Source organism: Vulpes vulpes, chromosome 4 (genome assembly GCF_048418805.1).
Source record: "Vulpes vulpes isolate BD-2025 chromosome 4, VulVul3, whole genome shotgun sequence".
NCBI classification, from domain to species: Eukaryota; Metazoa; Chordata; class Mammalia; order Carnivora; family Canidae; genus Vulpes; species Vulpes vulpes.
In genome coordinates, this window is record NC_132783.1 from 30858027 (window position 1) to 30872112 (window position 14086).

Consider the following 14086-nt stretch of genomic DNA (forward strand, 5'->3'; position numbering starts at 1 on the left):
TGAGAAATTTTATAGGGCAGCCTGGGTAGCTCAGCAGTTTAGCGCCTCTTTTAGCCCAGGGCGTGATCCTAGGGACCCAGGATTGAGTCCCACATCAGGCTCCCTGCATGGAGCCTGCTTCTCCCTCTGCCTGTGCCTCTGCCTCTCTCTCTCTCTCTCTCTTTCTCTCTCTCTCTCTGTCTCTCATGAATAAATAAATAAAATCTTTAAAAGAAAAAAAAAAGATGTATTGAAACCAGAAAGTTATGTATAGTTCCAAAAACCAAATTCTTAAAATAATGCCACAAAGGAGGTTTCTTTTGTTTTGGTTTTGTTTAAGAGCTATGATCAGTTCTTTCTTTTTTAAATTTTTTTTATTGGTGTTCAATTTGCCAACATTTAGCATAACACCCAGTGCTCATCCTGCCAAGTGCCCCCCTCAGGGCCCATCACCCAGTCACCCCAACCCCCTGCCCACCTCCCCTTCCACTACCCCTTGTCCATTTCCCAGAGTTAGGTGACTCTCATGTTTTGTATGACCAGTTCTTCTTATTTTTAAAAGATTTTATTTATTTATTCATGACAGACACAGAAAGAGAGAGGCAGAGGGAGAAGCAGGCTCCCTCCAGGGAACCCGATGTGGAACTTGATTCCGGGACTCCAGGATCATGCTTTGGACGGAAAGCAGGTGCTAAACCACTGAGCCACCCAGGCATCCCATTAGCTCTTATTATTATTTTTTCCATTAGTTCTTATTTTAAAGTCTTCTGAGAGTCAAAGGAGTTTCATCTATATTTATTCATTTGTTGTCAAAATATACTCATATTTGAACAATTTTTAGAAAGCAAATATTTCAAGCATTGCAGCAATTCTCAGATATACAAACTGATTTAAAAAATCAGTACTCTGTAGTTTTATTTTTTTTTAATTTATCTCTGAAGAAAACAAACTATTTTACATTAGGAATAGCATATCTCTGGAGAAGTCACTTAATAATTACATTTGCAATTATTTATGATACAAGTATAAACCCACATTCTACAAAATAAATTTTAATAGAATTTTATTCATAGCATTCATTTATTGTATGTAGCAATGTGAAATTTAGAAGTAGCATTTTGACAGGCAGATGGAGAAAAGTGTTTATGATGGAGAGAAATGTAGGAGACAAGAAATTCATTACTAAGAGCAAACCAGGAAGTGGTAATTTATATAATCCTGTACAAACCAGTAAGTGTCAGCAGACCTCTGAACAGTGAGCAATAAACATGTACAAGGTAATTTTAAGATTTTTTCCATGTTTTCTTCTCTGATAATAAATTTGCATTGTTTTAATAATGACTAAATATTGATTCAATATACAGAAGGCAAGGAAGCTGAAATATTTTATTATTTTTACTTGAAGATAGTACTAAATTACAACTTGGAAACTGTCTGTGGTCCAGAGGGAGTCACTGCTTCACTGCTTTTGGGTTTCACTGATAGTCAAAAGAAATTAAACATCAGATGTAGCTTTATAAAAACTAACAAATAATTGGACTTATTTCAGGAATAAGCTATTGAAAGCAGTATTAAGACTAGATTTTTGAAATCTTAAAAAATGTTATGCCTAGGAATTGATGCATATGTAAATTGAAGTTATTGGAATATGTCTTTGGATATTAACTATGCCCAATATAATAAATATATCCTTATTAGTTTTTATAACTCTGCCCAAGCAGAAATCAGAGCAAAAGTCAATGCTCATTCTCAAAACCAAAACTAAGTACAAGGTTTGTTAGTTTGTTTTGGAGAAGTAAATCACTGGATTAAAAATACAAAGGTACTTCTGTATAGGACTTTTTGTATGAAAACAAATATTCTGTATTAACCAAGAGAGCACTAACATCCTTCTCAACTTGAATAACTTTAGACTAGGTTTTTTCCTGACTATAGTCCTCTGATCTCTCTTTTTTTACTTTAGAAAACTTGTCATTGAAAATTATTCCTGTGCCTCATGAGATGTAAGTCTTCTACAACCTAAGGATGTCTTTCTCAAGAACCTGGAAGTCTTCTCTTTGACATGTAATCCAAAAACATAGGGTCCCTACTTCCAGTCTCTGTGGGAGGGTAGGACCCTAACTTTGGTGAGCTAATTAGCAAAAACAGATAGCCTCATTGCAGAAACCAACTCCCATCCCTAGTGTATTCCAGTACTTTTATATTAGCTCACCCCATCCATTAAAAATTCCCTTGCCTTTTGTTTCAGTGGAATTGAGTTCACTCACTCTTCCTTATTGCAATAATCTTGAATAAAGCCTTCCTTGCCTTTTTAACTCTGGTGCAATTTTTTTTCTTTGACAGTTCAAATCCTCAAAAATAGTTCAGTATTAATGCATTATTCCCAAATGCCCTTTCGTTGTTTATGCTCCCAAAAATTGGTTTCTGGGATGAAGATCTATGTCAGGCTCACTGCTCAGTCTCCTTTTCTCTCTGCCCCTCCACTCCTGCTCCTTCTCTCTATTGCTCTCTCTTAAATGATTAATTAACTACATCTTTTAAAAATTGTTGTTTTCTAAAAAATTTGGGAAAGGTAAAATAGATAACATAAGGCAACAACTATAGTTATGTTTTCAATATATTCTAAGAAATTATTGAGGATAACTTTAGATAGCTGCCTTACTACTATGTGTATGAGATTTGAGAATCCTATGCTACAAATAGTATCATTAAACCCTTACTTTTAACACCACTATTGGCAAAAATCTCTAGGTAATGTTGAAATTATGTATTAACAATAAGAAACTAAAAGTCCAAAAACACAGTACTTGAGAAGTACAATTTTACTTAAGCAATAGAAGTGTATTTAAGTGAAAAAGAAAAGATACAGATTTACATAGTATTACTAACTAAATCTCAAGATAAGAAAAAGTATAAATGACACAGCTGATTGTGTAAAATAGAGATAAAGCTAACAATGTCTGAAGAACCATCCAGAATGCAATTTGCTTGAGAAGACCCCAGAGCCACCTGATAGGACAGATATAATTGAATAATCCTTTCTCTAGTTTTTTTATAAACCATTATTTTGAACAAGTCTAAGCAAGTTTTTTCCCCATAACTTTCTAAGTTTCTAGAAACATTGTGAGATAAAAGAATAATAAAAAGTAAAGGTGTTAGTAAATTAGCCATTGCCTTTGCTTAATTATAAAGGATTCCAAAAAGAAAAGGAAATAAAATAACCATAAAGTCAATATCTACTTAATTAAGAAATGCTAAAGGGGTTTTTAACTCTTTGTATATAGTATTTGCTCTGGTTTTCACATGATGAAAACAGTAATAGTTCCTTGTTCTGGGCCACTAAACATTGATTGCCAAGTGTTTGACTAACAAAGGGAGAGGTTTTAGGATGGCAGTAAAGAGGTAAAGAATAAGTAAGCTATTAACAGTCATTCTCTGGAACAAACATCATTCTAGGCAAATTCAACCTAAATCAGAAAAATGTGCAACCAAAGGGAAAGGCAAGAAAACACACATGTCAAAACACAGAACTCTGACATTACAGACTAAGCAGAATGAATGAATTACTACTATAAACAGTGATGTGATAGATCTCATAAGCATAATGCTGAGACAAAATAAACTCAAAAGTACATTTGTTCTAAACAGATATGGAGTCATATTGTCAGCAAAAATATGCACACGAATATCAGAGCAGCACAATTTATAAGAGCCCAAACCTGTAATCAACCAAATGTCCATCAATATTAGAATGGATAAACCAATTGTGCTATCCAAGCAATGAACTAACATACAATAAAGGGAATGAATAAACTGCAGCTACATACATGATATCAATCGGATGAAGCCAGATACAAATGAGTATATACTTCATGATTCTATTTATATACAGTTTATAAAGGGCAAAATTATTCTAACATGAAAGAAATCAGGACAGTAGTTACCTCTATAGGAGAATGACCTAAATTGTACAAGACGGAACTTCTGTATTGTTAATATTTTCTTCTTTCTTGGTCTCAGTGAGGTTACTTGAGTGGTTTATTTTGTGAAAATTTGTTGAATCAAACTCTAATGATGTGTACACTTTTATGTTTATTTTTTTCAACTTTAATTTCACTTTTTTGTACACCTTAAATATATAATGCTTTTATTTAGCATAATTTTAGAATAATCTTAACTTGTAAGAAGATGTCTTTTCACAAAGCCAACTATGTAGGGGATCCCTGAGTGGCTTAGCAGTTTAGCACCTGCCTTTGGCCCAGGGCACGATCCTGGAGTCCCAGGATCGAGTCCTGCGTCAGGCTTCTGGCATGGAGCCTGCTTCTCCCTCTGCCTGTGTCTCTGCCTCTCTCTCTCTGTCTACATCTATCATGAATAAATAAATCTTAAAAAAAAGCCCACTATGTGTTACAAAATGGGTTTAAAAATAGAAATTGATTCAACTTTTATGATTAAAGAAAAATTATTGTTCACTTAGCCTCAAATTTTTTAAAGATAAAGACAAAATTGTAACGAAGCAAAAGTTAGAATTTTACAATTCATCAGAAAAATACTTAAGAAATTTTGAGGTTGTCCCTTTACCTCCATTTAAATGCTAATTTTGAGTATTATATTTAAAGATCCTAATTGTTGATTGCTTATCTTGTGCTATACAGTTTTTAAGAATCACAAATATTATCTAATTTCCCTTCACAATATCTCTAGGCTATATATTAAATAAAGAGGAGAAGACTATAATTAGATTCTTTTTTTTTTAATTTTTTTTATTATTTATTTATGATAGTCATATAGAGAGAGAGAGGCAGACACAAGGCAGAGATAAAGGCAGAGGGAGAAGCAGGCTCCATGCACCTGGAGCCCGACATGGGATTCGATCCGGGGTCTCCAGGATCGCGCCCTGGGCCAAAGGCAGGCGCCAAACCGCTGCGCCACCCAGGGATCCCTATAATTAGATTCTTTTTGATACTGAAACCAGTCTATACATGTACTAGGGGAATACACACCTTACTCAACATTTTGTCTGCCTCTAGTACTTCCATGGCGCATAACAAGTACTATATATCTACTAAAAGCCAACTAAAACAATGAATGCACTAAATGATTAAATACTTCACAAATTTTTGGAAATCTCTTTACGGGAGCATATAAAATCATAGCATCTCTAGTGTTTCCAAATGAAAGAGTTAAGGGTCTTGGAGGGGGATGATTGTTTATTCTATTGAAATTGCATCATCGATGGCTGATAAGTTTAGAAAGGATTGAGGTTTACCTAGATCTTCTATTTAAGAATCGCGAGATCTCCAAATAATAACCATTAATACTGATTAACTTTAATTTTCATAGCATTTATAGTCTTTATTAGTCTAACCTCACCTTTTTATTGAGCCCACTGAGAGATGAAATGCCACTCACCAGTTTATTTTTCAAGCATAACTGTATATATAAAATATGATCATGCCTCTATATCTATTGAGAGAGAGGCATTTAAATGGAAGTCAATAGATTAATTTCCCTCTTTTAAAACAAAAGGAGCATTTAAGAAACAAAACAGATCAACACAGGGGAAAGGAAATAAAAGAAAAAAAGAAAGGGAAGCAAACCATAAGAGACTCTTAACTATAGAGAACAAACAAACTGAGGGTTAGTTGCTGCAGCAGAGGTGAGCAGGAGTTGGGTTAAATGAGTAATGGGTATTAAGGAGGGCACTTGTGTTGAGTACTGGGTGCTATATATAAGTGATGAATCTACTAAATTCTATCCTTGAAATACTGCATGTTAACTAGCTAGAATTTAAATAAAAATTTGAAAAAAAAGCAATGTAATTCACATTGATAAAATATAGTCATGATTATATAAAAAAATAAAATAATAAAACAGATCAAAAGGCTTGTTGTCAAGAAACTTGCTAATAATCTCCTAAACTTGTAGACATGAATAACTCCTGATTTATGTTCAATAAGGAGAATTTGTAGAAAAAAATTAAAACAAAAGGAGCATTTCTAGTTTTATAGTGCAAAGACATGGACACAAATGACAGCACAGTGAACATGTCTTAAATACTTCATTGTATTTAGAAAATAAAAGGAAGAAATTAATTAGTATTTCCTAAAGTCTGATTATTCTAAAGACATAAACACTTGCATTTCCAGGAGCATAAGCCACAATTATTTTGCCTTTAAAAAAATGTTAGCTTCGGTAACTTTCGCAAAACACTTGTGAGAAAACCGTGTAAAAAACATTGGAAAATTTGCTAAAACTGCTAAGTTAATTTATTAGTAATGATGGAAATGCCACAGGACTTTCAGACACCATTCTTTTCTCAAAGTATTGTTCAGGTATTTGATGTTACCAGAATCACCAGAATCACGGATACCAGGAAATCATGAACACCAGCTGCCAGATGTTTTCATTTGCACTTGAGAGCACCTGAGCTTCATGGTAACACATTTTTAGCAACATATTCTTGAGGAGAACGTTGTTTTGCAGAATCTATTTTCTGAATTTGAATCTGCAAGTGAAGTATTGATGGAATCCTCCATAACTGAACATTTTTTGAATATATACAATGAATAAAAATTTTTCTGTGTTCCTTTATTTTTCTCACAATATTTTGGAAACAACAAGCCACTGGAATCTACACCTTTAAATAAAGAGATATCTAGTAATGCAACATTATACGCAAGTATACTTTCTTTTTTTTAATAATAAATTTATTTTTTAATGGTGTTCAAATTGCCAACATACAGAATAACACCCAGTGCTCATCCCGTCAAGTGCCCCCCTCATTGCCCGCCACTCAGTCACCACCACACCCGGCCCTCCTACCCATCCACCACCCCTAGTTCGTTTCCCAGAGGTAGGAGTCTTCCATGTTCTGTCTCCCTTTCTGATATTTCCTACCCATTTCTACTCCCTTCCCCTCTATTCCCTTTCACTATTATTTATATTCCCCAAATGAATGAGAACATACACTGTTTGTCCTCCGATTGACTTACTTCACTCAGCATAATACCCTCCAGTTCCATCCACATCGAAGCAAATGGTGGGTATTTGTCGTTTCTAATGGCTGAGGAATATTCCATTGTATACATAAACCACATCTTCGTTATCCATTCATCTTTCCATGGACAACGAGGCTCCTTCCACAGTTTGGCTATTGTGGACATTGCTGCTAGAAACATCGGGGTGCAGGTGTCCCGGATTTTCATTGCATCTGAATCTTTGGGGTAAATCCCCAACAGTGCAATTGCTAGGTCCTAGGGCAAGTCTATTTTTAACTCTTTGAGGAACCTCCACACAGTTTTCCAGAGTGGCTGCACCAGTTCACATTCCCACCAACAGTGCAAGAGGGTTCCCTTTTCTCCGCATCCTCTCCAACATTTGTGGTTTCCTGCCTTGTTAATTTTCCCCATTCTCACTGGTGTGAGGTGGTATCTCATTGTGGATTTGATTTGTATTTCCCTGATGGCCAGTGATACGGAGCATTTTCTCATGAGCTTATTGGCCATGTCTATGTCTTCCTCTGTGAGATTTCTCTTCATGTCTTTTGCCCATTTCATGATTGGATTGTTTGTTTCTTTGGTGTTGAGTTTAATAAATTCTTTATAGATCTTGGAAACTAGCCCTTTATCTGATAGGTCATTTGCAAATATCTTCTCCCATTCTGTAGGTTGTCTTTTAGTTTTGTTGACTGTATCCTTTGCTGTGCAAAAGCTTCTTATCTTGATGAAGTCCCAATAGTTCATTTTTGCTTTTGTTTCTTTTGCCTTCGTGGATGTATCTTGCAAGAAGTTACTGTGGCTGAGTTCAAAAAGTGTGTTGCCTGTGTTCTCCTCTAGGATTTTGATGGAATCTTGTCTCACATTTAGATCTTTCATCCATTTTGAGTTTATCTTTGTGTATGGTGAAAGAGAGTGGTCTAGTTTCATTCTTATGCATGTGGATGTCCAATTTTCCCAGCACCATTTATTGAAGAGACTGTCTTTCTTCCAGTAGATAGTCTTTCCTCCTTTGTCAAATATTAGTTGACTATAACGTTGAGGGTCCACTTCTGGATTCTCTATTCTGTTCCATTGATCTATGTGTCTGTTTTTGTGCCAGTACCACACTGTCTTGATGACCACAGCTTTGTAGTACAACCTGAAATCTGGCATTGTGACGCCCCCAGCTATGGTTTTCCTTTTTAAAATTCCCCTGGCTATTCGGGGTCTTTTCTGATTCCACACAAATCTTAAAATAATTTGTTCTAACTCTCTGAAGAAAGTCCATGGTATTTTGATAGGGATTGCATTAAACGTGTAAATTACCCTGGGTAACATTGACATTTTCACAATATTAATTCTGCCAATCCATGAGCATGGAATATTTTTCCATCTCTGTGTCTTCCTCAATTTCTTCAGAAGTGTTCTATAGTTTTTAGGGTATAGATCCTTGACCTCTTTGGTTAGGTTTATTCCTAGGTGTCTTATGCTTTTGGGTGCAATTGTAAATGGGACTGACTCCTTAATTTCTCTTTCTTCAGTCTCATTGTTAGTGTATAGAAATGCCACTGACTTCTGGGCATTGATTTTGTATCCTGCCACACTGCCAAATTGCTGTATGAGTTCTAGCAATCTTGGGGTGGAGTCTTTTGGGTTTTCTATGTAGAGTATCATGTCATCGGCAAAGAGGGAGAGTTTGACTTCTTCTTTGCCAATTTGAATGCCTTTAATGTCTTTTTGTTGCCTGATAGCTGACTTCTAGTACTATGTTGAACAGCAGTGGTGAGAGTGGACATCCCTGTCTTGTTCCTGATCTTAGGGGAAAGGCTCCCAGTGCTTCCCCACTGAGAATTGTATTTGCTGTGGGCTTTTTGTAGATGGCTTTTAATATGTTGAGGAATGTTCCCTCTATCCCTACACTCTGAAGAGTTTTGAACAGGAATGGATGCTGTATTTTGTCAAATGCTTTCTCACATCTGTTGAGAGGATCATATGGTTCTTGCTTTTTCTCTTGCTGATATGATGAATCACATGGATTGTTTTATGAGTGTTGAACCAGCCTTGTGTCCCGGGAATAAATCCTACTTGGTCATGGGGGATAATTTTCTTAATGTACTTTTGGATCCTATTGGCTAGTATCTTGTTGAGAATTTTTTGCATCCATGTTCATCAGGGATATTGGTCTGTAATTCTCCTTTTTGGTGGGATCTTTGTCTGGTTTCGGAATTAAGGTGATGCTGGCCTCTGAACAAATTTGGAAGTACTCCTTCTCTTTCTATCTTTCCAAAGAGCTTTAGTAGAATAGGTATGGTTTCTTCTTTAAACGTTTGATAGAATTCCCCTGGGAAGCCATCTGGCCCTGGACTTCTGTGTCTTGGGAGGTTTTTGATGACTGCTTCAATTTCCTCCCTGGTTATTGGCCTGTTCAGGTTTTCTATTTCTTCCTGTTCCAGTTTTTGTAGTTTGTAGCTTTCCAGAAAAGCGTCCATTTCTTCTAGATTGCCTAATTTATTGGTGTATAGCTGTTCATAATATGTTTTTAAAATAGTTTGTATTTCCTTGGTGTTGGTAGTGATCTCTCCTTTCTCATTCATGATTTTATTAATTTGAAACTTCTCTCTCTTCTTTTTAATAAGGCTGGCTAATGGCTTATCTATATTATTAATTTTTTCAAAGAACCAACTCCTGGTTTTGTTGATCTGTTCCACAGTTCTTCTGGTCTTGATTTCATTGAGTTCTCGAATCTTTATTAACTCTCTTCTTCTGCTGCATGTAGGATCTATTTGCTGTTTTTTTCTCTAGCTCCTTTAGGTGTAAGGTGAGCTTTTGTACTTGAGTTCTTTCCAGTTTTTGGATGGATGCTTGTATTGCGATGTATTTCACCCTCAGGACTGCTTTCTCGGTATCCCAAAGATTTTGAACGGTTGTATCTTCATTCTCATTAGTTTCCATGAATCTTTTTAATTCTTTCTTAATTTCCTGGTTGACCTGTTCATCTTTTAGCAAGATAGTCCTTAATCTCCACGTATTTGAAGTCCCTCCAAACTTCTTGTTGTGATTTAGTTCTAATTTCAATGCATTATGGTCTGAGAATACGCAGGGGACGATCCCAATCTTTTGGTATCAGTTCAGACCTGATTTGTGACCCAGTATGTGGTCTATTCTGGAGAAAGTTCCATGTGCACTTGAGAAGAATGTGTATTCAGTTGAGTTTGGATGTAAAGTTCTGTAGATTTCTGTGAATTCCATCTGGTCCAGTGTATCATTTAAAGCTCTCGTTTCTTTGGAGCTGTTGTGCTTAGAAGACCTATCTAGTATAGAAAGCGCTAGATTGAAGTCACCAAGTATAAGTGTATTATTATCTAAGTATGTCTTAACTTTGGTTATTAATTGATTGATATATTTGGCAGCTCCCACATTCAGGTCATATATATTGATGATTGTTAAGTCCTCTTGTTGGATAGATCCTTTTAGTATGACATAGTGTCCCTCTTCATCTCTCACTACAGTCTTCAGGGTAAATTTTAGTTTATCTGATATAAGGATGGCTACCCCTGCTTTCTTTTGAGGACCATTTGAATGGTAAATGGTTCTCCAACCTTTTATGTTCATGCTGTAGGTGTCCTGTCTAAAATGAGTCTCTTGTAGACAGCAAATAGATGGGTCCTGCTTTTTTATCCAGTCTGACACCCTGCGCTTTTTGATGGGGTCATTAAGCCCGTTCATGTTCAGAGTTACTATTGACAGATATGAGTTTAGTGTCATCACGATATCTATTTAGTCCTTGTTTTTGTGGATTGTTCCACTGAACTTCTTCTTAAAGGGGAATTTTAAGAGTCCCCCATAAAATTTCTTGCAGAGCCGGTTTGGAGGTCACATGTTCTTTCAGTTCCTGTCTGTCTTGGAAGCTCTTTATCTCTCCTTCCATTTTGAATGAGAGCCTTGCTGGATAAAGTATTCTTGGTTGCATGTTCTTCTCATTTGGGACCCTGAATATATCCTGCCAGCCCTTTCTGGCCTGCCAGGTCTCTGTGAAGAGGTCTGCTGTTAATCTGATTATTCATCCCCATATAAGTTAGGGATTTCTTGTCTCTTGCTGCTTTAAGGATCTTCTCTTTATCTTTGAAATTTGCAAGCTTAACTATTAAATGTCAGGTGTTGAACGGTTTTTATTGCTTTTGGGGGGGGTCTCTATTTCCTGGATCTGAATGCCTTTTTCCCTTCCTAGATTAGGAAAGTTTTCAGCTAGGATTTGTTCAAATACATATTCTGGACCTGTGTCCCTTTCAGCGCCCTCGGAACCCCAATTAAACGTAGGTTTTTCTTCCTCAGGGTGTCACTTATTTTCCTTAATCTATCCTCATGATCTTTTAATTGTTTGTCTCTTTTTTCGTCAGTTTCCCTGTTTGCCATCAACTTGTCTTCTATGTCACTCACTCGTTCTTCCACCTCATTAACCCTCATCGTTAGGACTTCTAGTTTGGATTGCATCTCATTCAATTGATTTTTAATTTCTGCCTGAGTAGATCTAAATTCTGCAGTCATGAAGTCTCTTGAGTCCCTTATGCTTTTTTCTAGAGCCACCAGTAGCTTTATAATAGTGCTTCTGAATTGGCTTTCTGACATTGAATTGTAATCCAGATTTTGTAACTCTGTGGGAGAGAGGACTGTTTCTGATTCCTTCTATTGAGGTGAGGTTTTCCTTCTAGTCATTTTGCTCAGTGCAGAGTGGCCAAAAACAAGTTGTATTGGGCAAAGGAGAAAAAGAGAGAAGTGAAAGAAGGAAAGAAATCGAAAAAAAAGAAAAAAGAAAAAAGGAAGAAAAAAAGAGAAAAAAAGAAAAAGAGCGAAGAAAAAGAGAAAAAAAGAGAAAAGGGGGAGGAAGCAAACAGAAATCAAAAGAAAAAAGAAAAAAAGGTGGGGGGAGTATCCTCTGATTCTGTATACTGTAAATCCCTTGACTTCCCCTGGAACTTTCCAGGGCTGCTTGGTCAATAATTTGTTTTTCCCCTGTGGGTCTAGTTGGTCTTCTGGGGGAGGGCCTGCTGTGCTGATTTTCAGGTGTTAGCACTTGGGGGAGCTGCTCTGCCCCCTGCCTGGTGCAGTGTTCACTGGGGGTTGTTTACCCCGTGAGGCCCCAGGAGGAACAACAGTGGCAGCGGCCAGCTCTGGAGCCCTAGAGTCAGCCCCCGCAGTAACTACGGAGCTCTCAGCCTGTAGAGGCCTGGAGGCTCTGGGGTGGGGCCGCTGATCTGCTCAGCTCGGGGCAGGAGCATCCTTGCTGTCCTGGGCCCTTCTGGCCTCTGCCTGTCCCAGGGGGAGGTCGGATCCTGGGCTTTGTCCCCGGCGCCCTGTGCTCCGGGGCCTGTACTGTTGGATTCGCGCTCCCGCCCCGCAGCCCCCTCCGCTGAGCCGCCGCCCGAGCCCTTCCGAGCTGCTCCGGGTCCCGCTGTGGGCGATGCAGCCCTTACAGACCTCGGCGCACTCTCCCAGGGGCTCAGGTGCCTGTTAGTGTCCCAGGGAGCCCGAGGGCATCCCCGCCCTCCTGGGTCCTGCTCTAACTCCCTGCAGGCCCCTTTCCGAGGGGAAGGTCGGTGCAGCTCCTGCTTCTCCGGGACGGGGCTCTCCTGTCTTGGGGACACTCGCCCCGGCCTCAGCCTGGCTCCTCGTGGGCCACCACCCCCCCTTGGAGGCCTTTTGTTTCTTTATTTTTTTTTTCCCGTCTTCTACCGTGATAGAAGCGTGAACTCTTCTCACTGTAGCATTCCAGCTTTTCTCTCTTTAAATCTCAGGCCGAATTCGTAGATTTTCAGGATGATTTGAAGGTTATCTTGGTAATTTGGTAATTACAGGTGACTTGGGGACCCTACTCTTCCGCCATCTCGCCCTGCCTCTCCCAAGTATACTTTCTTGGGTCAAGTCACTTTTGTTTTAGTTAAGAGATGCTAAGACGTATTCCAATGTCAAAATACATAGTTAAAAAAACAAACAAACAAACAAACAAAAAAAAAAACAACAAAATACATAGTGGCATTTGATGTAATCTCTTTCATCTTCCCACGAAACACATGACAACAACCAAAAACAGAATAAAAATTCAAAAATTATGAGCTATCTTCTGTCAATTAACTTGTCAGAAATAATAATTGGCTTAGTATTTGTGAGAATATGTTGATTTCAATCAACAAAGGAAAGTATTTTGCAGAGCAGAGCCATGAATATCCTATATAAAATTGTTTAGGGCCATGTTGCATTTAGAGACAGAAGAGAAAATACTCTTAAAATATTTTCTAAAGAATTAGCTTGTCTCATATAAGCTACAGGTCTTTACATTTCTTTGTTGGTGCTATAATATAGTGATACCAATGGGGCTCTGAAAATATCAATACTAAACACCACTGTTTGAAATTTTATATAGCCAATGGAAGTACTTTCTCTTTTCCTCCCAAGACTGTATGTTTAAACTCCCACAAGCAGCTTGAGAAATTACACTTTCCTCCAATTCCAAGAATTGGAGACTGAAAATGCCAAGAGACTGTATCAGTGGTCAGCTGAAAGTATTGGCATTTCTTTATTCTCAGGTCCATCAAGGTTCATGAATAATACCTGAAAAATGCAAATCAGTAAAAATAGAGTTAAGAAAAATGTATAAAAAAGGGATATTTGTCTTTACAATGTGGCATGTCTCTATTGGCCTCAACACCTTTTTGAGGGAGTATCCTGCAGTGGCTTAGAGTGTCAATTTTGAAGGTAGTGCAGTTGTGACCAAATTTTGAGTCTCTCTTCAACTGATGAGTGATCTGATTTTCTAATCCTCAATTTTATCATATTTTATCACATTTTCAGTTTGTATGATATAAGAAATAAATGGAATAATTAGTATAAAACATTTAGTTCAATACACATAGTAAGAACACAGTAAATGTTAGCTATTATTATTACTATTAGTAATAACAGAATTGTAACAAAGCTCCAAATTGTAATATTGAATTTATTTAGGGTTTGACAAGAATATTGATTGTAATATTATAATATATATCAAATGACTTTCTTTTCCCCTCTGTTATATTTCTCAATCACTGGCCCCTATTCTTCAGTTAAGAAACATTTCAAGTTCTCTCACCTCT

General features: G+C 37.3%; 1 pseudogene; it reads right to left on the minus strand.

Annotated features, from left to right (window-relative positions):
* Positions 1 to 12840, minus strand: part of LOC112931015 (tubulin alpha-1A chain-like) — a 32043-nt pseudogene extending 19203 nt beyond the window's left edge.
* Positions 12841 to 14086: the final 1246 nt, after the last annotated feature.